At 33.9% G+C, this 25,960-nt stretch overlaps 1 pseudogene; it reads left to right on the forward strand.

Moving 5' to 3' along the window:
- The first annotated feature begins 24,996 nt into the window (after nt 1-24,996).
- Nucleotides 24,997-25,789, forward strand: LOC105865042 (enolase-phosphatase E1 pseudogene; annotated as a pseudogene).
- Nucleotides 25,790-25,960: the final 171 nt, after the last annotated feature.

Genomic DNA, 25,960 nt, shown 5'->3' on the forward strand with positions numbered 1-25,960 from the left:
AATAAATGTTGGTGTGGATGTGGAGAGATAGGAACACTCCTACACTGCGGTGGGACTGACTGCAAACTGGTTCAGCCTCTGTGGAAAGCAATATGGAGATACCTTAAAGCGATACAAGTAGATCTACCATTTGATCCAGCAATTCCACTACTGGGCATCTACCCCAAAGATCAAATGGCACTCTACAAATGGGACACCTGCACGCGAATGTTTATAGCAGCACAGTTCACAATTACAAAGGTGTGGAAACAATCCAGGTGCCCATCAATACATGAGTGGATTAATAAAATGTGGTATATGTATACCATGGAGTACTATTTATCTATAAGAAACAACAGTGATATAGCACATTTTGTATTTTCCTGGATAGAGCTGGAACCCATTCTACTAAGTGATGTATCTCAAGAATGGAAAAACAGGCCGGGCTTGGTGGCTCAAGCCTGTGATCCTAGCACTCTGGGAGGCCGAGGCGGGCAGATTGCTCGAGGTCAGGAGTTCGAAACCAGCCTGAGCAAGAGCAAGACCCCGTCTCTACTATAAATAGAAAGAAATTAATTGGCCAACTAATATATATATATATATAAAATTAGCCGGGCATGGTGGCGCATGCCTGTAGTCCCAGCTACTCGGGAGGCTGAGGCAGAAGGATTGCTTGAGCCCAGGAGTTTGAGGTTGCTGTGAGCTAGGCTGACGCCACGGCACTCACTCTAGCCTGTGCAACAAAGTGAGACTCTGTCTCAAAAAAAAAAAAAAAAAAAAAAAAAGAATGGAAAAACAAGCACCACATGTACTCACCAGCAAATTGATATTAACAGATCAACACTTAAGTAGACATATAGGAATAACATTTATCGGGTGTTGTGCCGGTGGGAGGGGGAAGGGGGGCATGGGCAATATATGTAACCTTAACATTTGTACCGCCATAATATGCTGAAATAAAAAAATTAAAAATAAAAATTAAAAATGGTTAATTAGTAAATTTACATTTTAATTACTTTATTGCAGTGTTGTTTATAATAGTAAAAAATTAGAATCTAAATGTCCACACTAGGAACATAGTTTAGTGCCATACAATGCATTCATAAGTGGAATACTATGCAGTCTCCAAAATGCTCTTATAAAAGAGCATTATATTAATGTTAGTGAAAGATATGCGTGATATATTTAATCATTAGAACACTATTCAAGGTCTTAGGAAAAAATATACATATACATATATGTGCTTAGAAAAAAATCTGAAAGTATATGCACCAAAATATTATAAGTCACTGCAAGATTGTGTTTGGGTAACAACATTTTTTTTTGGCTTATCTGTAATTTCTAAATGTCTGCATGTATATCAGTTTTGCAATAAAAACAATACACCTTAAAAAAAAAGAAAGTAGTCCATGTTATCTATCTATAGAATGGGTGGAAACTCTCCCTTTTTAAGAACAAGCAGATTCATCCACACGTCATATTTTTTTTGAAAAATATTTTCATATTATTACAATTTTCAATATCATTATTTAAAGCTCTTATTAAATATTCTTTGTCCTCTGGGTAGATTTAGTAATTGATTAAAACCATGTGACCTTACAGAGCAGAACAATCTGTTGCTTTTCTTTATTTATCTCAATGAACATTTTGCATACAGCTAGTCTAATATAAACTCCAACAAAGCAGATCAGAGCCTGTATACCATCTTTCTATATCTGGTGGATTTTGCCCATAGTATAAATGAGTCAGGAAATAATGATGCTTTTTCCACTGTATTATCCTGTAATTCTGTCTGGCTCCCGCTGAGGTTTACACTCCTAGCAATCCAAAGTAAGCATAGCTCTTGAAAATAACATAAAAAATGGAAAACAAAGGAAAAATATCCACAGAAAATTTGTTGGGCTATTTTTTCTCTAGATTTTTACAAAATCATCTTTTGGACAAGATAAGATTCTAAACCTACAGACTCAAAGTAGTTATTATACAAACAAAGCCCCTTCACAAATATATTTCATAGTTAATATATTGTACTGATGGCCACCCAGGGTTCAATTTTCTATACAATATTGCCAGATAAAAGTGGTTTTGAAAATTCACACAGTTGGCTTTCAAACAACCTCCACTTTGTCAAGTTTAATTTACAGGAGTAAGTCCCAAGCATGGACTAGAATTGAACAACATTTATTTGGCACCAAATTCAGCAATAAATGTAAAGGCAAACAGCATGCACATACATTTCTACAAAGTATAGTAGCACCTGCTCTGAAACTGTAATATAGACTACTTGAAACCCAGGTCAAGGATACAGAATGTGATTTATAGCTGACTACATCAATTTAATGCCTTTTTTTTCTTTGGAGGAAAGAGAATTGAGTGCAGTTAAAATAACAGTTCTTTAGTGTTCTTAGAACTACAACTCTAAAGGTCTCTTTAGTAATGTCTATCAGACTGTTCCAAAATTAATGAAGCCATCAACAGATATTATTGAGAATCTACTATAAGCTCATTACTATACGAAAACTATTATGGTATACTATAATTTGGTCTGGTTCCCACTGAGGTTTACATGCCTCGTTAATCCAAAGTAAGCATGACTTTAGTAAGTAAGCATGACATATTTGAACCCAAAGGTTCAAATAAGAACCTTCTAGAAAAAAATTTGTTTAATGATCTTTATATGACTCAGATTCTCAAAGTTGTCTGAATGGATGAAAAACAGAAGACCCTACTGTATCATTAGTTTGAACACAAACAAATACATACACACATTCACATTTATTAACCTCCGTGCCCTTGCATAATCCTCTTAATTTTATAAGTTCTTGGTTTTCTCTCCATAAAGGAAGTTGTTGAAGTTGTCTGGAATGAGTGCTTCCCAAAATTTTGTTTTGTAAAACAATAATATATTCAAGATGCTAGTAAGCATTCTATACAGATAAATAACAGATTATAGAAGATGTACGGAATTTTAGTTAAAGATGGGAAACACTGAAAAAATAAAGTTGAATATATTTCACTACAATAAGATATCTCAGAATCTTAAATATGCTAATGTATACTTTGATTCTCTTAAAAATGCTTAGTTTCCCAAATCAATCCAAGGAACAATATGGATAAGATGGTACTGATGAATTTCTAACAGTTCCTTCCAGTTTTTATAATGCATAATTTTATAAAATCCCAGGCCAATGACTTGGATTTATAGAAATGTGCTTATTAACCTGCTTTCTAAAAGTAAACTAATTTTGTCCTACATCAAAGTAAATCCAAGGAAAATAGAATGACCAACTGATGAAATGGAAGAATTGACACATTCTGAGAGAGTGCCACATAATTCTGTAGTATCTTTTGTTTCTTTGAAAGAAATATAAATTAGATTAATTTTTAAATTAACATGTTACACTTTATAGCATTCTGTGATATATTACTTAGTATCTTAATCAAACTCTAAAGTGTAAAGGTACACAATCCAATGTTTTCTTTAACATCTACTCTTGTGATTCTATAGATAGCTACAAAAGTTAAGACTAATGAATAATCCAACCTAAACTGATTTTTGGGTTAAGCAAAAAGCAACCTACTAATACCGTATCACTCTAAAAGTGCTAATCATTTGATAAATATTTTATATTGAGCTTTGACATGTGTTAGGTGTTACGTTAAAAGTTTTAGATGTATTCATTTTGGTTTAATTTTAATTTCACACTCTAAGAGATGAAGTAAAAATTCGTAATGAAAAATCCATGTTTTAGAAATGTTAAGATACTTTACCAAAGTCATATAGGTAGTAAGTTGTGACATAGAGACTTGATATCTGGTGAGTCATATCTTAATTATGGATGTTGTACTTCAAACATACATAATAATCTGACACGTTTTAATGATATACATTATCACTATGCTGCTTTGTAGCACTGAGGTATAAATAGTAAAATGCTTCCTCCACATAGATGTAAGTTGAAATGATGTTTTGAAAGTCAAATTTCAAATATTTGTTAAGCCTTCTGAAAGCAATATCTTACCTACAAATCCACTGATGCTAACATTAATGAATTAATGACCCGAACAAAATTTCTCAACAACTTTAGCTCTCTGTCTCTTCATGGTCTACAGACATCTGGGGCCAAGTCTTATTTGGTGTTCTGGGTTTTTGAAGACAAAAGCAACCGGACCCTGATTGTAGAAGTTGTTTCTCTTTCTACTAGGACAAGGAAGGTTCCAAGAATGGTGTAGTGACAGTAAGGACTGACTAATCTGTCCCTATCAGTTTCCAGAACCTGTTTTTGAGTAGCCCCCGCCAGGCCAACTAGAGCCCATTGATTCCAAGGCAGAAGGCTTAGCAAAAATACTGGAGAAAGAGCCTGAAAATACCATCCTTATACCTCACTGTCATACAGTTTGTATACTAGAACACTGCTAAATCTATTGTAATTCCAGGATTAACGGCAGGGTGAGGATTGTCATTCAACTCTATGTTGATGATAAAATTTACTTTATATGGAATCTCAAATCATTATATTTCACAATTAGAGATAGGTATAGAAGCCAAAATATCTAAATGTAAAGGAAACATATTAACTTAAATTTTTAACCTGGAAAATAAGCATATCAACAATCTACAAGTATAAATTATGCACCAAATCCCTTAAGTAGTAGGACATTATGAACATAGAAATCGCTCACATTGGTAAACTTATGCACAAATGGTAAACACATACATACACACACTCACATTTATTAACTTCTGTGCCCTTTCATAATCCTCTTAATTTTATAAGTTCTTGGTTTTCTCTCCATAAATGAAGTTGTTGAAGTTGTCTGGAATGAGTGCTTCCCAAAATTTTGTTTTGTAAAACAATAATATATTCAAGATGCTAGTAAGCATTCTATACAGATAAGTAACTGATTATAGAAGACGTACGGAATTTTAGTTAAAGATGGGAAACACTGAAAAAATAAAGTTGAATATATTTCTCTACAATAGGATATCTCAGAATCTTAAATATGCTAATGCATACTTTGATTCTCGTAAAAATATTTAGTTTCCCAAATTAGTCCAAGGAACAATGTGGATAAGATGGTACTGATGAATTTCTAACAGTTCCTTTCAGGAGAAAGTGCCACAAATGGTAAACTTAAGCACGTTCATATTTTACCCATAGTTAGTCTTTTTTATTCAGACACAGAATTTGTGTAGTATCCTCATCATTCAGGGTGGAGCAGTATTGAAATTTCTCAGTAACATTGACATCATTATTTTACCGTTTCTTCTATCCCAGCCTGGATGTAGATGAGTGATTTTTTGGATCTTGAGTGATACCTGGTAATGAGTATTTTAAACAAGCACTCCTCTGAGCGAGACAATCTAATGCAGATGAGTTACAAGTCACATTATAAGAAACACTACTGTAAGGGCTCAGAAAATGGATGCAGAGGATTGCTTTGGCTTCAGCACTTTTATGTGAAAGCTATTGTTGATCTAGACTAAGAAAATGTGTAACACTAATGACATTAAAATTCCTTGTATAAGGGCTCTCCTGGGTAACTGGCTGCCTTTTATTTACCTTGTATAATCCAATTATTGTCTTGGAGATCTCTGCAGCTGGAATTTAACCTGTATTAAATTAAAACAATCTTTTCTGCTCCCTGTAAGCACAGTGCCCAATTCAGAATGTTTCACGTAACTTAAATAACAAAACAATCTATTGAATAAGAGCCAAGATTATTTCTGTGAGGGGAAAACGATTAGAATTTTTAAGGAGCTGAAAGAAACATGTAGGTAAGAGAGTCTGGTAGATATAAGACATTTAAATTTTTTTCAAAGGACTGTTAAATACTCAATATCAAAAACTATGAAAATAAGGACATTTTTGCAGTATTGGAGGAAACTTGTATAATATATTGAACATTGGGTTAAGGCAAGAAAAAAAACATAATGGTGATTTGGAAGTACTAAAAAAAGTGAAAACAAATATGAATTTACTAGTCTTTCTTTCCATTATCTAACAAAGAGAATATATAGTGAATGTAAGGTGGGAAAAACACAATTTTACCCTTTTATTTCCTGTTAAATGATTTCTCTCCTTTGTAGCATGGGTAATATACATTGACCAGTATTTAAAAATAAATGTCTCCAAAAAAGAAAATATTGCTTATAAAATAGACTCTGGAGAAATGGATATTTATAAAATCTTGAGTGTATCTCTTTTACACTCATAATTGATACATTGATACACTGATAATACACTAATAATACACTGATAATTGCCCATCAAAATAAGTCTCCACATGTAATAAATCTGTCTTACATATGGTGAACATTCAACTAGTTGTATGATTGAATATTTTATTCAAATATTGAATATATAGTCAGAACCAAGCTGATTATTAATTTTATTGGAAACAAGAATATTGTGTGGAATCTATAGAAATACTACATTTGAACAGACTGTCACCTAAACAATTTTTATGCCACAAAATAAATAGTATGGTAATTAAAAAGAATTTTAAAAAATACAATACTTGAAGCAGGTACTGAATTTCTTTATTTTGGAATTTATGAAGAGCTCATTGGTTCTATTATCAAGTCTGAAAAATCTTAAATTATTCACTGAGTCATGTACATTGAAGAATTACTTTCTCATGAATTACTGAAACACTTGATTGCATTAGTAACAAATTTATTTCACTGTTATATTTCAGGCCCAACTTTAACAAAATCTATGATGCAGAGATAGACCTACTGCAGTTACAGATTTATTGACAGAGATTTAAGAGGTCTCTGCTGTATTCAAATTACTTATATCCATTTAACACGTTTGCTCTAATTAAAAAGTAAGACTTCACTTTCTTGCAAGTCTCTCTGTGTATATGCTTTCTGAAAAGAGAAAGATCTAGTAATTGATCAAATGAAAATGTTAAAATATAAATTATATACTTTAACATGCTTTCTCTGAATTTAGGAATGATATCAGATTAATGCTGAAATTTTAGTGAATCTATCCTGATGTTCAGTGTATTTGATTCATTTCCCAAGTCAATTATATCTTACATATAGGAAATTTCTAAAGCAGATTGAGAGACATATGGGTTTCAATTAGTTGTAATTGGAGGAAGAGGACCCTGTTGTCAGAGTACTCAGCTTATTTGTAGGGTCGATTGAGACTGTGGAATGTTAGTCCACAGCTTTATTTATTTCAAATTCATTTACTTCTCAAGTTAAACCTAAAGATGTCCCAGAAAGAGAGATAAAAACAAACTCTTCATCTCATCTTTGATAATAGCCATGATGGGCTTGGATTTTGACCTAATCATTTAGGGTTAACATAGGATTACGTAAGGAGTAGCTTTCACTTTTATCTTTTTTTTCTGCCAAATTGGTTCCCATCTACATTAAGAGCCAGTTAACTCACCATTCTTTAAGTAGCTAGTCAAAGGATACTTCTGTTGCCCCAGAGAGCTAGGGAACCTTAATCATGTTATGTTTTCTTTTAAATCTCCAGCTGCTTTAAACTGTTCAACCAGTAACTGTAGTTGTTTAACTCAATGATAATATCTAGCTAAAGAGACCAAACATCTAACTAGTTGCCTTACTGTGTTCTGAAACCACTGATTTCACTTATTCATTCATTCTTTCACTGATGCTTTATAATGTGCCTGGTACACTATAATGGGCACTAGGAACAGTATTACATATAAAGGTAAAACATCCAGCAGGGAGCACTAAGACATATTTATTTCATCATTTTGCAGATGTGGCATCAGTTCTAACATTAGATTAGAATTGAAGGGAGTCTGTCTGAATCAAGATTTTTAGATATTAAATATAGTGATAATGAAAATAGTCAAAGAAACAAAACCCCAAAACTTACAGGTGCCAGACAGGTAATAGAAGTGAGTAAAAGTGTCAGTAAAGATGTTGTAGGCTTGAAAGTTGACCTGCCTTGCAGAATTCTTGCCTACTATTGTTGAATCTAATTTATAGAAGAGAATGGCAACTCCTTCTATGAAGCCAGTATCACCCTGATACCAAAGAGAGGCAAAGGCACAAAAACAACAAAAGAGAAAACTACAGACCAATACCCATGGTGAACCTAAATGTAAAAAATCCTTAACAAAATACTAGCAAACTGAATCCAACAGCACATCAAAAAGTTAATACATCACTATTGAGTGGGTTTTATTACAGGGAGGCAAGGATAGTAGAACATATACAAATCAATAAAGGCGATGGATCACATAAACAGAATTAAAAACAAAAAACATATGAACATCTGAATACATGCAGAAAAAGCATTCAGTAAAATTCAGCATTCCTTTATTATAACAACCCTCAAAAATACCAAGCATAAAAGGAACATATCTGAAAATAGTAAAAGCCATATATGACAAACCCATAGCTAATATCATAATGAATGAAGAAAAATGGAAAGTATTCACCATAAGAACTGGAATAAGACAAGGATGCCCACTTTTGCCACTCTTATTCAACTTAGTACCAAAATTCCAGGTCAGACCAATCAGACCAGAGAAAGAAATAAAGGGCATGCAAATTGGAAAAGAGAAAGTCAAATTGTCCCTCTTTTCCAACTGTATGATCCTAAACCAACAAAACCCCAAAGACTCCACCAAAAGACTCCTAGATTTGATAAACGTATTTGGTAAAGTTTTAAGATGCAGCACTAACATAGAAAAATCAGTAACATTTCTATAAACCAATAATGATTAAGCTGATGATGAAATCAAGAAACGAACCTCACTTACAATAGCTACAAAAAAATCAAAAGAATGCATTTAACTAAGGAAGTGAAAGATCTTGACAAGAAAAATTACAAAACACTGATGAAAGTTGTAGATGACATAAACAAATGGAAAAACATCCTATGCTCATGGATCAGAAGAACCAATATTGCTAAATGTAATCTACAGATTCAATGTACTTCCTATCAAAATACCAATGCCATTTTTACAGAATTAGAAAAAAACCCTAAAATTCATCTGAAACCAAAAATGAACCCAAATAACCAAAGCAATTCTAAGCAAAAAGAACAGAGTGGTAAGTAGCCATCACGTTACCTGATTTTAAATCATACTACAAGGCTATAGTGACCAAAATAGCATGGTACTGGTATAAAAATAGATCCATAGATCAATGGAACAGAATTGAGAACCCAGTAATAAAGCCACCGACCAAAGCTAATTTATCTTCAACAAAATCAGCAAAAACCTACACTAGAGAAAGGATATCCAATTTAATAAATAATGCTGGGGAAAATTGAATAGCCATATAGAAAAGAATGAAACTGGACCCCTATATCTCACCCTATACACAAATCAACTTAGATGAATTAAAGACTTAAATGTAAGACCTGAAACCTTAAAAATTCTGGAAGAAAATCTAGGAGAAACTATTCTGAACATTGGTCTAGGCAAAGAATTCATGACTAAAACATCAAAAGCAAATGCAACAAAAGCAAGAATAGACAAATGAAAGTTAATTAAACTAAAAAGCTTCTACACAGGAAAAGAAAAAACCAACAGCTCGAACAAACAACCTACAGAATGGGAAAAAATATTTATAAATGCATCCAACAAAGGACTAATATCAGGAATCTATATGGAATTTGAAAAACTCAACAAAAATAGCCAAATAACCCTATTAAAATTGGAAAAAGGACATGAACAGATATTTTTCAAAGACATACAAATGGCCAAAAAACATAAGAAAAAAAGATCAACATTACTACTCATCAGAGAAATACAAATTAAAACCATAATGAGATATCATCTTATGCTAGTCAGAATGGCTTTTAAAAAAATTCAAAAAACAATATATGCTGGAGAGGATGTGGAGAAAAGGGAATGCTTATACATTGTTTCTTGAAATGTAAATTACTAAAACTTCTGTGGAACAAAATATGGAAATTTCTCAACAAATAGATATATAGAAATATCATTCAATCCAACAATCCCACTACTGAGTATCTATCTAAAGGAGAAGAAATCATTGTATTGAAAGGATACTTGCACTCATATGATTATCACGGCACTATTCATAATAACAATGATATGAAATCAACCTAAGTGTCCATCGGTGGATAATTGGATAAAGAAAATGTGATACATATACACAATTGAATACTCCTAAGGCATAAAAAAGGATAATATCATGTCTTTTCTAGCAATATGATGGAACTGCAGATCATTATCTTAAGTGAAATAATTCAGAAAGTAAAGTACTGCATGTTCTCACTAATAAGTTGGAGCTACATAATGTGTACAGATGAATATAGAGAATAGAAAAATAGAGATTGGAGATTCAGAAGGGTGGGAGAATAGAAGGAGGGAGAGTGATAAGAAGTTACCTAATGGATATAATTTACATTATTTGGGTAATAACTACACTACAAAGTGAGACTTCACTAATATATACATGTAATGAAACTGCACTTATATTCCCTAAATCTGTTAAAAGAAAGATAGCCTTGTAAATCTGAGTTCGTACATGACTCTCATGATGTGTCACTTAACAATTACTTAATTTACAAAATAAACATAACATTTCAGTGGCCAAACATTATTCGGCTTTCAGATTTGAACCATGAGCTCCATTTATTAAATACTATCGTAAGCTTCAACTCACCAAATTATTGAGGTTGCAGTTTGTTTTGTTTTCCAAACAGTAAGTTTGGTGAGTTCTTTGAGCAGTGTTCACGTTTGTCTTTGGATATTTTTTAATAAACAGATAATTTTGTGCTTAACATTTTTAAAAGTTGATTTTTAATCTTAATAATATGTGTGGGAGATCATTGCACATAAGTGCAGAAAGAACTAGGTTTGATATATTAACTACTGCATTATATTTCTTGGTATGGACATATCATACATTGCTTTACCAATTATCTTTTGATGAGTATCTATATTATTTTCAAATCTTATTATTAAATGCAAGGCTGTAACAAATATTTCTATATGCTTTTTTTTTTGTATAGTTGAGTGTGTTTTTCTAGGATGTATACCTACATGTGGAGTTGCTGATTAAACTGGTCTGCATCTTGATAAAGAATAACAAATTTCCTCCCAAAATTTCATACCGATTTTCAGTCCTGCTAAAAGTATATGAGAGTGCCCATTCCCCACATTCTAGTCCCTACCTAACAAACTTTCTTATTATCTTGTCCATTTGGTGGATAAAATAATTATATCTCATATGATTTTTTATTAGTACTATGTAATTTGAGCTTTGAATATGTTTATTCATACTTTGTGTTTATTTTTATGTGTATTATAAACCCATATTTCTCATTTTCTATTAGTTTGCTTATTTTTTATCGAGAATGTATAATAATACATTTTTGCTATTAATCCCCTTTCAGCTACATATACTTCAAATACTTTATCCCAGTATGTTATTTTCTCCTTTATTTAATAAAAAAAAAATGTGTTGTTAAATCTGCCATGAATTCTTATAATGGTATCAGAATTTTTGTTATTCTCCAGAAGACCTTAAATTAACAATGCTTACTTCTGCTGCTAATACTATTGGCTAAATATTATTGGATTCTTATTCTATGTAAGTTAACTTTCTGTGTACTTTGCATATATTTTCTCATTAAGACTGTGTAAAAACCTTAGAAAGTATCATAGCTGTTATTAAACACCCTAAATATATCCCTTCTGATTTCTTTACCATTTTCTTGCACATTTGCTTCTGTGTGCTTTCTGACCAATAGCCAATGTCTGTGTCCCTTGTAAGAGGGCTACTCTCATGTTGCCAGACTACTTTGCCTGTGCACATGGACGGGCAAGTTCTTGGGAGATTCCACCAGGATGGTCTTAACCCATGGCCAACAGTGCAGAGTACAAATACTCTATCTAATTCCCTTGTCCCTTGTTTGAGTCAATTCTGAGATATGCCTTACATTATCATCAGGATTCCTTTATAGGATTGAACCAAACTCTCTTCTGCACTCTGTGTGACAATTCAATCTTGTTTGATGTTCTTTCCCTCCCTGACCCTCCTCTCTGTTCCCTTGCCAGATTTTTGTAAGAACACTTTCTAAAAATCACACGAAAACTCACCTCAAGATCTGCTTCTAGGAACCCATCTTTCTTATTTCATTTTGAGTTGCTATAACAGACTAGCTGAAGCTGGGAAATTTTATAAGGAGGAGGTTTATTTGGCTCATAGGTTTGCAGGTTGGGAAGTTCAAGTGCAAAGCCCTGGCTTCTGGGGAGGACTTCTGTTCTGTATCAAAACATGCAGAGGAAGGTCAAAGGGGAAGTGGATATGTGCAAAGAAATGAAGATCCAAGGGATGTCCTAGATTTACAACAACCCCCTCTCTGTGAGCTAATCCATTCTTGAGAGAACTGATTCACTCTAACCAGAGTAAGAACTCACTCACCATCTCAAGAACAGTATGGAGCCATTCATAAGAAATCTCCACCCATGATTCAAACACTTCCCTCTCAGCCCTACTTGAACACCACTGCAATGGGGACTGAATTTCAGCATGAGTGGGGCCAAATGCACTGTATCCAAACCATAGCACCATCCTAAGATAGTTATAATATTAAGTTCATTTCACATGCAAGAAAAAATGAGATTCAGAAATTTTATGGATTTATTCAATGTTACACAGAAAGTAAATGGCAAAATATGACTAAATCTTTTCATGAAAATTTCATTAATTCAAAATATTTGGGTCCAATTAACTTTTGTTGCAAAAAGCATTCATAAATTTACCTTCCTCTGCTGTCCTTAGGGCAATTCATGGCTCCTGCCAGTCCAGTTGGTGGTGTCTGTTTTAACTGCCCCTTGTGGGATACACTCTCTAATCAATGAAGACTAGAGAATGATGAGGAGGAGTATGCTAAATTTAACCTGGTTAATGTTTTCCTGACTCACTTTTCTTTTGTGCTTCCAGGTTAATGTTGGACAAAAGTAGAATTTTCATAATTTTTGAAGTGAAGCAGCAGTCTTAATTATTGGAAGGTCTTTGGTGTCAGATACAATGACAGACAAATGCAGAGTTTCCCAGGGAACTCCGGCTGTTCCTATCCTTCCCATTTGTGTCTCTCCCTCCTGCTGGCCAGCAGTGGCCCCAGGATTATCCTCTGGCTGAGGAGCTGCAGAGGTGATAAACATGTGGAGGAACAGTTCCAAAGACCTCTGCATGAGCTCAACTTTTGTGATCCTACTTTGGCTGCTGGACTTAGCTTCTTGGACTTTGCTAAAAGTTCAGACTTATTCACTTGTACTGGTTTTCCACTGAATTGTCTTTCATTCTCCAGTTCTGCCAAGGAGATTTTCATTTCCTCATCTTCTCTCATTTTATGCATGATCTTATTCTTTTCACAAGTTCCTTACTCTCTTAATATTCTGCAGCTGTGCTTCCTTGACTGAACCCTGACAGATACAAAAGTGTTAAAAATAAACTAATGTCTAATTGAGGCTTTCTCCAAAACACTTCAAATATCATAAAAGAGGAAACCTTCAAAAAGGTAACTGTAAAATACAAGTATAGTTAATGTTTAGGACAAACTCGTTTTCTTTATTTATAAGCATTTCTATAAGAATCTTCTCTGAATATGAAATATATATTTTCCCAATAAGAGTTGCTATGGTCTTCTCTTTCTCCTCTTTCTCTTTCTTCTCCTTCTCCTTCGTTTTCTTCCTTTTTTTCTTTTGCAATTGTAAAAATACCTAAGGAAGTAATTTTGAAGTAAGAGCATGTTGCATATCTTTTTTTCCCCTAGATTCCTTAGGAAAATTCTGTTGTTTGTTTTAATATTATTTTAAAACTACCAAGACCAGAAAAATAACAGTGCATGAAAGAAGATCATGTAAATTCATAAGCATAAAGCTTAACATTCAAACTATGCAAATAAGGAAAAGCAAAAAGAATAAGATTTTTGGATTTATTAATAAGTAATTTGTTTTTACTCATAGATATAGGTCACCATTTTTATGGGTTATTATATGGTTAGTTTGTGACATTTAATTTTAGAGTAAAAATAAACAACTTCAGATTGAGAAAAGACAAATTTGCAGGATTTTGATGATTGAAATATTTGAAATATTTCTATTAAGGTAAAAATCATTAAAATAGATCTGAAATTAAAAAATAGGCTACTCTCTTTACACTACCAATTGACCTACATAAAAGAATCTAATTTTATCCCAGTAAAGAAGAAACTAATATAAAATTTAGGATATCATGACCCTGGAGAAAATCTCACAGACAGGCAGCATTTTGGTCTCTGCCCTGTGTAAATAATTCTATACGGGCAAAAGCCTAAAGAGTTTCATTATAGTCAATTAATGTCAGGAGACGAATATAAAGTGACAGAAAAATGGAGGGAACTGTAAAAGCCTTATACAGCAGGGACACTGAAGAGGGAGATTTATTATAGCATAGAATAGAGGAAGTCACCTAGAGGGAGGAAGTTACGGAAAGAACTGCTTTCCATCTTCTCTTCCCAAGTTCTCAGGGAATTAAAATTAATGATATTTTTTTCTCTGGCTGCTCTCATCCATGAAATCTCAAATCCAGCCAAAAGAACAGGTTAGCACAATATAACTTCAGGGTTAGCAAGAATTTTCCCTAAAGAAAGTGCAGAAAACCAAATCTTTTGATAGAGAAAGTCAAAGGTCATGGTGGGAGAAGTTAGTTTGACAGGTCCTAGTGAAAGAATGTCAGAATTAATAGGTCGTGGTGGAAAAAGTCAAGGTGGAACAAGTTGATTTTGGCAGATCAAGGTACTGAAGTCAGGATGGATGGGTTTCGGTGAAGAAGTAGAGGTTTTGGGTCATAAAAGGAGAAGCTGGGGCTGACAGATCATGGTCCCATTTGAAGAACATTATAAGGAATCACTCATTCTTTTTAGGGCACAGTATAGCTCTTCTTTCTCTTCTTTTATAATGACAAATGACATAGTAAGTACAGATGGGACAGATTTGATAATAATTCCCTTTAAATTTCCAGGTAACACACCAGGTCTGGATGAGTACTAGGCAAAAGAAAAGGCTAGAATGCAAAATTCAAGGAGACATTCACTCTCAGGGTCATAAAAGTCCTGACCCTGTCTCTAAATTTTGTGTGCTGGGCTCCTTTCTTGTCTTACCAGCACTCCTATTCTTGGGCAGGGTTAGAGAGCATGTGAAAATTTGTTTATGAGGCAGAGTCAAAGAAAGGAATTATAAGCTAGGGGAGAGAGATGTCATGTGGTAAAAAAAGAACAAAAGAAAAAAAGATTCTGTTTAAAGAGGGAGGCTTAATAACTCCCCCCCCCCCAAATAAAGAAATACCTAAGTGAGTGGTGCTCAATTATCTAATTCTGGACTCTTCAATCAGAATGTACCATATTGCAAAGTCTCTCTGGCAGCCTCAAGCTAAAATTCAGGATACAGTAATAGAGGAGATGCTATCAAAGCAGGTAGTTGACTTTAGAAAATTTGAGCACATGATATCAGTAAGAGGCCAGCAGATACATAGTTACAAAGTGACTGGGAGCCTGGAAAGAGTGATATATGCACATCACATGAATTAGAGTCCCAAGTACAAGATCAGAGAAAAAAACAGAACTCTGGCTCTAGGTAGGAAAACTTTAGAACAAGGCAGGGGCTGGTCTTAAAGATATTAGGTACAAATTTGGGCTAGAAGTCCTAAAATAAGGAAATCAGTACAAGAAATGGCTACAAGTTAAACCTTGGTCTTGATAGAGTAGCTTAAGTGCTGGAGCTACTAAACCTAAATTATCTCCAACTAATGAACAAATTACAGCCAAAGATGTGGCAGGGCTGAGCTTTCAGGGAGGTGAGACTAGCTGACTAAGAGAGTTTGAAGGATAGTGAACTGTGGTAGGCAGCATGGTGGCCTCCCAAGAATGTCCCTGTCCTAATTCTTAGAACACATAGATTAGGTTATATGGATAGGGGGTTAAAATTATGGCAGAGGATGCAATCAAGGCAGCAAATCAGCAGAGTATATATCACAAAAATATCTTAGATTATCAGGGTGAATCCAAAGCAATCATAAGTCTCCTAAAATATGCAAGAGAGAGGCAGAAAAGTCAATATCGATGTGATGCGAGAAAGTTTCAACTAGCCATTTTGGGCTTTGAAGATGGAAAGGGCCACAAGTTTCTAAAATGTGAGTAGCCTCTAGAAGCTGGAAAAGGCAAAAAGATGTATTCTTGCTTAGAATCTAAAGAAAGGAATGCAGGCCAACCAACACCTTGATTTTGTTTACCCCAGTGAGACTCATTTCAGGTTTCTGAATCCCAAAACTGTAAGATAATAACTTTTCATTGCTTTAAGTCACTGAGTTTGTGTTAATTTGGTACAGCAGCAATAGAAAACTAATACATATACTAAGTAATACTTTATGATCGGTGCAAAGATAGTGCAGTCTTTCCCTCCTACTCCCAACACACATACTTTTGGTATCAAATTAAGACAATGGAAGTTCACACAATTACACAAAGACAAATTGAACACAATCAGAGGGTAAAATTCAACAGATAGATTAAGAGGTCAGAAACTTAAGAAGTTTCGTTTCTTTAAGAAGGCTTCACTTCAGATGCAACTCAGAGAACTGGTTAATTTTGGATGAAGGGAGAAAAAAAGAACAACATTTCAATTGAGAGGACCCTTATGACAAGAGCAGAAAGCTGGGAATTGAGTGTGCAGATGGTGGTGAGAACACAGAGATCTGGGGAAGGCACATGTGAAGAGTGACAATGGAGATAATGACTATGCATTGTGTGGGAGGCACTGTTCCTTCATTCGTCAAATTGGCACACATTGAATGCCCATTAATTGCCAGGCAGCGTTTAGGTGGTGGAGATACAGTGGTCCCAGATAGTAGATTAACCATTAACTTTAATATGTTAATGATTTTCATTTAAACATGACACCACAAATAATAATGAAAACTTCCATTTGTAAAGCAAACCTTTGTTATTATGCATGGTGCTAAGTGAATATTTTCTATAGTTCTCAAGCCAATCCTTCAAGACAAGTATTATTATCCTGATTTTGCAGTTGGAGCTATTCAGTCTCAGAGACCTTGAGTGATTGTCCAAGGCTACCCAGCAAGTTAAGAGTCAGAGTTGAAATTAAAGCCACTGTTGTGTGTGAAAAGAAACAAAGATACTGTAGACACAATTCCACATGGTTTCTCAAAACTCAAGCTGGAATAATGTAGGATCATTTGTTCTAGCTATAATATACCATTATTAGATGCCATATTATATTATTTTATATTATAATTCATTGTACCATAATAAATTTAATAAAATGCCACAGACATTCATGCAGTCTGAAACACAAAAATATTTTTTTCTCACTTGAATATTTTGAGAAATATATTGAATGCTATGTTTAGAAAATATTCATTTTGCTCAGGGCCCAGAGAAAGATGGTTCTTCTATAAAATTTATAACAAAGACCTTTCTTTAAATAAAGAATCTGTTAGTATATGATTAACTTAATTGTTATAGTTATATGATTGGATTACATATAGTCCTTATTCTCTATTAATTCTGATTGATAGATATGCCTATCACACATGGATTGAGAAATGCTATTGAGAAGTCCAGAATTTTTCAGCCTAAGTCTTGAACAATTCTACTTTTTTCTTATGCTCTGTTGTCAGTTTAATTGGGATATTCCTTTGTGAAAATATGATTAATGTATAGTTTATTCAGGAAGTTTTTTCTTTTTATTCCCCTTCTCTTCAGCAAAACAGAATTTGAAGAAAGAAAACATTACCTCATGGCCTGAACACACCCAATGTGGTCTGAAAAAGGAAATCATTAGCATTACACTTGTCTCTTGTTTCTTAACTCTGTGATATACTTTTCTTTCAGTTACATAATGACAAACCAAGTGTTAAAAATGGGAAAGAAAACCAGTAATTTTGACTCTGGAAAATATTAGTGTGCAAATTAAGTGACATTTATTGAATAATATTTTTTGAGTATCGCTGTGAGTAGTCATCAAATAGAGGGTTATTTCTTGAAATGCAGGAGCTCAGGGAGGAAAATACCAATGGGCATGAAACTCCGTGTGGTTAATTATGGAGGTTCATTCCCCAGCACACATGCACAGCCCCTCCTGTAAAGACACTTTATAGTTAGAATTCCCTCCTCGGGGCCAGCTCTCCTCCTAGTGACATGGAATGGACTCACCCTAGGAAACTCCATTCTCTCGTCCTTTCATAAGAAGTTCATTGAACTCACTCTGGCTACTTGTATATTAAATTACCTTCTGAAGCTGTCTCTGGCTGCCCTAGGTATGTTTGATCATGGAGTGAGGAGCTGGTTTATTTATACCATGCAGAGCTAGTTTGGTCTTAAAAAGTAGAATATTTTTTTTTCTTTCTGGTCAACATAGTGTTTTGTTTTTTTTTTAAATCGGATCATTAACTCTTCAGCTTGATTTGTTTTCAGGTAAACATATGAAATTGCAAATAGGAGACTATAGCCTCAACTTCAGTGTTGCTATTCATTTCTAAAACAAATGAAAATTAAATCAAATATTAAAACCACAGCACTAACACAGAGGCCTCAGTAGCTTCTATTGAGTGAGAATTTGAATGAGTCACAACCGATAGCAAAGCAAGAATTACATTAAAAATACTTGATTTTCAAATGCCATTTAAGGAAAAGGGAGATGAAGATAAAAACAAATAAAATGGAATAGGGAAGCCAGATTTGTGGATTATAAATGATGTATCTATTAGCAGAGTCGTAAAACAAGAAAACAAGGTAATTGGACTGACTGCAGGAAGGGAAAATTATGTAAATGGAGAGAGCCTTGTTAAAATAATCAAGACAAAGAGATGCACTGATTTAGAAGGTAGTAGTTTTTGGATTGCTGGTATAATTAATTCTTTTCTTTTGTAAGTCATTCTTTCAAAGGGTCAGTGTCAGTTGAAACGAAGTAAGGTGAGCTGGACAATATCAAAATAAACTGAAATGTTAAAGCAATGTTATAGGTAGCAATAATTCTAGAGAGGAAAAGGACTTAAAAATACACTCTGGAAATCCTCAGAGAACATGAATTCATATGACTCCTTTCTAACCTCCTCCCTGACCCTCAAGTTTTATGAAGTGCTCTAAAAATGCATTGCGTTCAGCTATGAAAATGTTGCTGAAAGCTGAGATCTCCCATTTATGGCTGGAACTTTAAGTTAATTAAGATGAGCCTGTTGCTAAGGGTGGTCTGTGATCATCTGCTAGGCTTAATGAGCATACTACAGAACTATGTTCTGATCTGGAAAAAAGTCTGGTCTCAAGGAGTGTATAACATGTATGGGATGATAAGAAAGTAAAAATTAAAAGGCGAAAATAATTTCTTTCACTTTCATGTACCTGAAAGCTTATATATGTATTAATATATTGGCACACCCTCACATACATTGCATATATGAAACAAAATAAGCTACAAGTTTCTAGTAGAATAATGTGTCTATTTTCATCTTGGCAAAATTAACTGCATTTATGCTTGATATAATATAAATGCCCCCTTCAAAGAACTTATTCTAATGATGCTTGCAATTCTCAGCACGTTTCAATATTTCTTTCAGTTATAGATTACTAAAAAAACTTGTCTATAGTTTTTCCTATGATCTTATTTATGGAGAACAAACTCATCTGCATGTATAATTTCTACATGGGGCTAAGAGCAACAACTCTATGAGCAGGTACTCGGTATCTGTGGGTTCCACATCCATGGATTCAACCAACTGCAGATTGAAAATATTCAGAAAAGAGTGAATGGTTACATACTTACTGAATGTGTACAGACTGTTTTTCTTGTCATTATTACTAAACAATACAGTATAATAACTATTTACATAGCATTTGCATTGTATTAGGTATTATAAGTAATCTAGAGATGATGAAAATATTCATAGGTTATATGCAAATACTACTACTCCATTTTATATAAGAGACTTGAGTATCTATGGAATCTGGTATCTGTGAGGGGTCCTGGAACCAGTTCCCCATGGATACCAAGGTAAGATTACATGATGATTGACCCCAAGAAACTGCAGCCAAGAGATGTTACATAACTTTTTTGAGCTGCCAAAGTTACTTCCTGGAGGAGCTTGACTTTGAACGGTGCTCTTAGTCACTACATTGTACTACTTCTGCAATAGTTTTGCAAACAAGGTAGTAAATTTCATTTTAAATGATGCAAGGAATTGGCTGTTTATCTAGTCTACATAATTTTTTTCTCGTTTACCTTATCTTTACTAGTTCCTCATGGACATGATTTGTCTGAAGATACAATATATTTGTTAGTCACTGACTCTATCCTGAAAACATAGGATTTGGGTATTCTTGCCAAATTAATGGGTAACAGCTCAGATGTTTTATTCTGTAGTTATAGTCTATCTGGTTATACCAACGACCTTAATTATGTTTCTGATTTATTCTATTGACCCAATTATTATAGCTGAATAAATTAGGCCGTATCTAGGGAAAAAATACAATTTATGATGCATTTTATTTTAAGAGTAGTTTTTAAAGTGAGAAGAAACAGGCCGGGCGCAATGGCTCACACCTGTAATCCTAGCACTCTGGGAGGCAGAGGTTTCTACTATAAATAAAAATAAATTAATTGGCCAGCTAATGTATATAGAAAAAATTAGCCAGGCATGGTGGCACATGCCTGTAGTCCTAGCTACTGGGGAGGCTGAGGCAGTAGGATCGCTTGAGCCCCAGGAGTTTGAGGTTGCTGTGAGCTAGGCTGATGACACGGCACTCACTCTAGCCTGGGCAACAAAGTGAGACTCTGTCTAAAAAAAAAAAAAAAAAAAGAAGAAGAAGAAGAGACAAACACAGGTTGTTAGGGCTAACAGATTTTTAAAACTCTGGATGCATATATTATATAGTTTAACATATTCCACAAAATTGTGATCATGTTAAATATATTAATTTTTCTGTGTCTCTCAGACTTGTTTATTGAAATTAGAAAGTGATAGGGTGATAGCTCAAAATATTCTCTTTTCTAAGTGTTGGTTCATAAAAATCACAATATCTAAAGATATGATGGAAACCTCATGACTATATCCCTTTTAAACCTAACTCAAAGTGGTGTTTTTAAAACCATTTTTCATTCATTTAATATAAACTTTTCTTTATTTCAGAAATACTATCTAAAACAATTGGAAGCTCATAAGGAGATAAGCATTTAGACTCAAATAGGTAAATGGGTAAATTAGTATGCAATTCACAGAAGATAAAATTGAACGATATAATTAAAATGATTGTTCAATCTTATTTGTAAGCATAGAGATGCAAATTAAAACCCTATATTTTTTTCATTGGCAAAACTGACATAGATAACACTCAGTCCTGGTGAATGTGCAGTGAGGTGGGAATCTTAAAGTATATCAAGTGTGTATATAAATACCTACAATTTTCTGGAAATTAACTGAATGATATGTGTAAATGACTTTCAAAATGCTTATGATTTTTGTTCCAGTATATTCATCTATACGAAAGAACACAACTGGGAACATAAAAATGCCTACAAATACTAAATAAAATTTCTTAAATGGAATTTTTACAAACATTTAAAAATGGAAAAAAGCTTAATTTTACAAAACAACAGTTTAATTAAAAGAATTATGTTACAGTGATGCAATAGTATAGTATACAGACATTAAAATTATGTTTATAAATGTTTAGTATAAAACATTTATGATATGGCATTGTTTTAGAAATAGTATTAGAAAAATATAATATCAACTCTATAAAATACATATATACATATGAACATCAGAATTGAAACGGTTCAGTTAAGAGTAAATATCTTTCACTTATGGAATACATAGACTATTTTTATTACTTTTTAATATTTTCTAAATTTAAGAATAAGTATATACTACTTTTAAAATGCAATATTTTGTGTATATATTTATGCATATGTATGCATATAAATATATCATATACCCACATATCAATATAAATGTATATTTATACTTGTAAATCTTTGCTATATAGCTATCCCACTTTTTTTTGGTTAACTATTTTTCCCTTTGTCTTTCACACTGACATTTTATCAGCAGTTTTAGTTCAAAAAATACCACATTAACAAATATTTCAAAAGCATACCATTGTTCCTCTCATTCCTCAGTCTACAAAGTAGCTTTTGCTCATCAAATATTAATAAAGGATTGGTCAATAGCCTCTCGTTTTAAAAATGTATAAGTTCTTTTTAATCTATGCCTTTTGGGTCTCCGCATATCTTTAGCTATGAAAAATGTAATCTCACCAATTAGGAGTGTGTTTTGCTTACGACAACAGTAATTTTTTCTACTATCAAATTCATTGTCAAAACGTACGGCTCTTTTCTTACTTGATATTAAAGCCCACATGAACCTCATATTCTTATCATAGACGAAAACTTTAAAACTTTCTACTGTGCATTTGATATCAAAAAAGAAATTCCTTTTGGTGAAAATTTAGAAATGATTGCCCGAGAGTTATATTGTCTAACATTTCCTTAGATCGATGACTTTCAAATAGTTTTTATGGGAACAGAAGCATTTTTTAAATCTTACACAAAACCCAAGTGAACCTACCCTTACTGTGTCCTCTTTAATCGGCCCCATGACTCATTTCCCCGAAGGAAGCCCCTGACGTACTTCCAGAGATCGCTTGGAATCTGCAGAATACCGTATGAAAACTACTGCTCTGAATAGTTCATGAAAGATAACAGTATAATTCAGAGTACATTTGGACCCGATTTCAACTATGATTGTTATACTGTCTATGCTATGTTCACCATGAGAAACAGCACCACAGAATGTCTTATATATCTAGAATGGACACACTTCAGATCAGAGAATGCTAATTAAGGACATAAAAGAGAAATTCCTCTAAGGTCTAAGTTAAACTTTTGCTTCTCCTGAACAGGCAGTTTACTTTAAAGACATTATGAATCCGGTTACAGTTTTCCTCCATGCTTTGGCTGTAGAAAGGCTTGGAGCTATGAGCAGCTGTATCGGATGTCATGGTGAGAGTTCCTCTGAGTTAACATTGATTCTGACTTTGTTATATTCCCACACATATATATTTTTTTCATTTTCAATCTTTTGAGAGTATTTTAAGTGTAAATGAAAATTAGAAATAAAGTTGATTAGTAATCCTTTAAAATGTGTATATATATATATATATATATATATATATATATATATTAGGCTGTTCTCAGAAAAAGTCAAGGCCACTTTTGTGGTCAACAGCCTTCTGAATGTATTTGTTAGCATCCATTCATCCATCCACTTACTTGTTCGGGAAATCTTTATGGTCTACTTAGACACGACCAGCTCTTTGTGGGAGTGGGTTGCAGCAGTGAACCAGATTCAGCTCTTAATCTCACAGATTCAAGGGATCTCATTTTCTAAAACTGCCAAATATTACAGCAGGCTATATTTTACCCAAAAACCACAGCCTTTCAACAGTTCTTTTTAATAAATATTAAGGGACTCAACAAACTAAAGCCAAAATTGAAATCTATTTAACTTAAATAAGTAAATGATTAAAAAATGAGGCCAATATAATTTTAAATCAATTGAGTTCATATGCATTCTTCTTGGTCTCCTAATACACTGTGTGATTTCATTTTCTCTAATACATTTTGTTAAAAACCATTCAATGCTACATATCTAAACCAAAATTAAAATTGATGGACTATTACAACTTCTGTTTAAAGAAATGGAAGGTTTATCTCTCCCCAAGCCTTTTATATATACATTGCCTGATTAGATCAGAATACTAATATCAATATTGATAAGTCTTACAATGATTTTGCTTGCCCAGAAATACTATTAACATATTTAGAAATCATTATAAACCATTTAAGTCACTTTCATTCAAATTTTAACTTAAAAGAAAAGAGAAGTGACTAATAATTAAAATTTTATTTTAAAAATTTTGGTTTTTTCCACAATTAATTCTCTAATTTTGTTTTCAGTATTATTTGTCTTTATGAAATTTTATATTAAATAGAAAAATAAGTATTATAGATGTCACATGATGATTTGATTGCATATTGGATAAAAAATATATAAATTATGTAGATTACAAAATTGATACCCTTTTCAAAGCAATTTTCCCCTTTAATTTTTTTTTTATTTCAGGGTATTATGGAGGTACAAACATTTTGGTTACATGTTATGACTTTGCCTCACCCAAGCCAGGATTAGAGTGCCCTTCCCCCATACAATGCTCACCACATCCATTAGTTGCAAGTTTACCAACCCCCACTCTCCCCCAACCCCCAATGAATATTACTACTATGTGAACACCCTAGTGTTGATCAGTTAGTGCCAATTTGATGGCTAGTATATATGATGCTTATTCTTCCATTCTTATGATAACTCACTTCGAAGGATGGGCTAAAGCTCCATCCAGGATAATATAAGAGGTGCTAGATCACCATTGTTTTTTATAATTGAGTAGTATTCCATTGGATACATATAGCATATTTTATTAATTCACTCATGGATTGAAGGGCACTTGGGTTGTTTCCACATCTTTGCAATAGTGAATTGTGCTGCCATAAACATTGAAGTGCAGATGTCTTTATTATAGAATGTCTTTTGTTCCTTTGAGTAGATGCCTAGTAGTGCTGCTGCTGGATCAAATAGTATTTCTATTCTTTGAGGTATCTCCAAATTATCTTCCACAGAGGTTACACTAATTTTCAGTCCCACCAGCAGTCTAAGAGTGTTCCTATCTCTCTACATCCTCGTCAGCATTTCTTGTTTAAAACATGATTGTCCATCTTGGCCACTGCCCCAAATTGCTCACCAGCAGAGTTCCCGGGCAGCTGCCTTCTCCCCTTCCAGGTGTGCACAGGTGGCTTGGGTGAGTGGCTACAAGATTCTTCGGAACTGTCAGAATCCCAGGACAGCACTTGAGGGGGCAGCTGGTGCCACCCTCTGCCCTCCCTACCAGTAGGCAGATTCCCTTAGTGGCATCTGGTGGAGAAATGGTCATGCTTTCATCACCCAGAGAAGTCACTATGATCATCTTAAATATGAAAAGTATCACAACCCTGACTGTTTTCGTGAAGGACATTTTATTTCCTTACATCAAAGGAAATGTTAGAGTATCTGCAGACACACTGAGAAGAAGAGGAGTGCCAGCAGATGTCAATCTTTTGAGGAAACAGGGTGAAGAGGATGCCCATATGAATGGGGCTGTTCCTATCCCTTCAGTATCTGGGAATAGAGTGGGTGGCCTGCAACAAATCATTCAGGCTATGGTAAATAATATGTGTGCACTGGCAGATGTCTCTGGACTGAAAGAACATTGCCCTCAAAGAGCTGCAGGATCACATGTGGAGGGCAGCATTCACAGCTGGGTGCATGAAAGCAGGGTTCTTTGCAGATGTGATTCCAGCAGTCAGCACCTAGAATGAAGGGGTGCATCTATTTTTCAGAAAGTGTAGAAGCACAGAAACAATCATTTGGGCATTCTACAGAGGGAGATATTCTTGAGCTTGGTGGTGGTCACTTTGATACTAAGATTGGACATGAAGTGGAGAGTGAGTGTTATTGAAAGGTTGCAATAGCACTGGGTGTTCAACTAACAACATTTTGTTTCTGACAGATGTTACTCTAGAGGCCAGTGCTGCCAAGGAAGCAGTTGTGCATGTAGCTGTGGTGGGGAGACCAGGCAATGCAGGACTAATGGATGATGACAAGACTTAGGACAGCCTTATCACATACTTCATCTAACTATACCTACCTGCCTTCCTCAACCTAGAGGAGGGTTTCTAAGGAAGACCACACTGTTCCTCACAGAGCTGCCTCTGTAGCATCTAGTTTTATTCTAATGGTAAAATTAACTTACTTAGAATATACATACATACATATATATATACATATATATATACACACACATTGGTACACAAGTGTTTGTGTGTGTGTGTGTATATATATATATATATA

Source organism: Microcebus murinus, chromosome 8, assembly GCF_040939455.1.
Source record: "Microcebus murinus isolate Inina chromosome 8, M.murinus_Inina_mat1.0, whole genome shotgun sequence".
Classification (NCBI taxonomy): Eukaryota; Metazoa; Chordata; class Mammalia; order Primates; family Cheirogaleidae; genus Microcebus; species Microcebus murinus.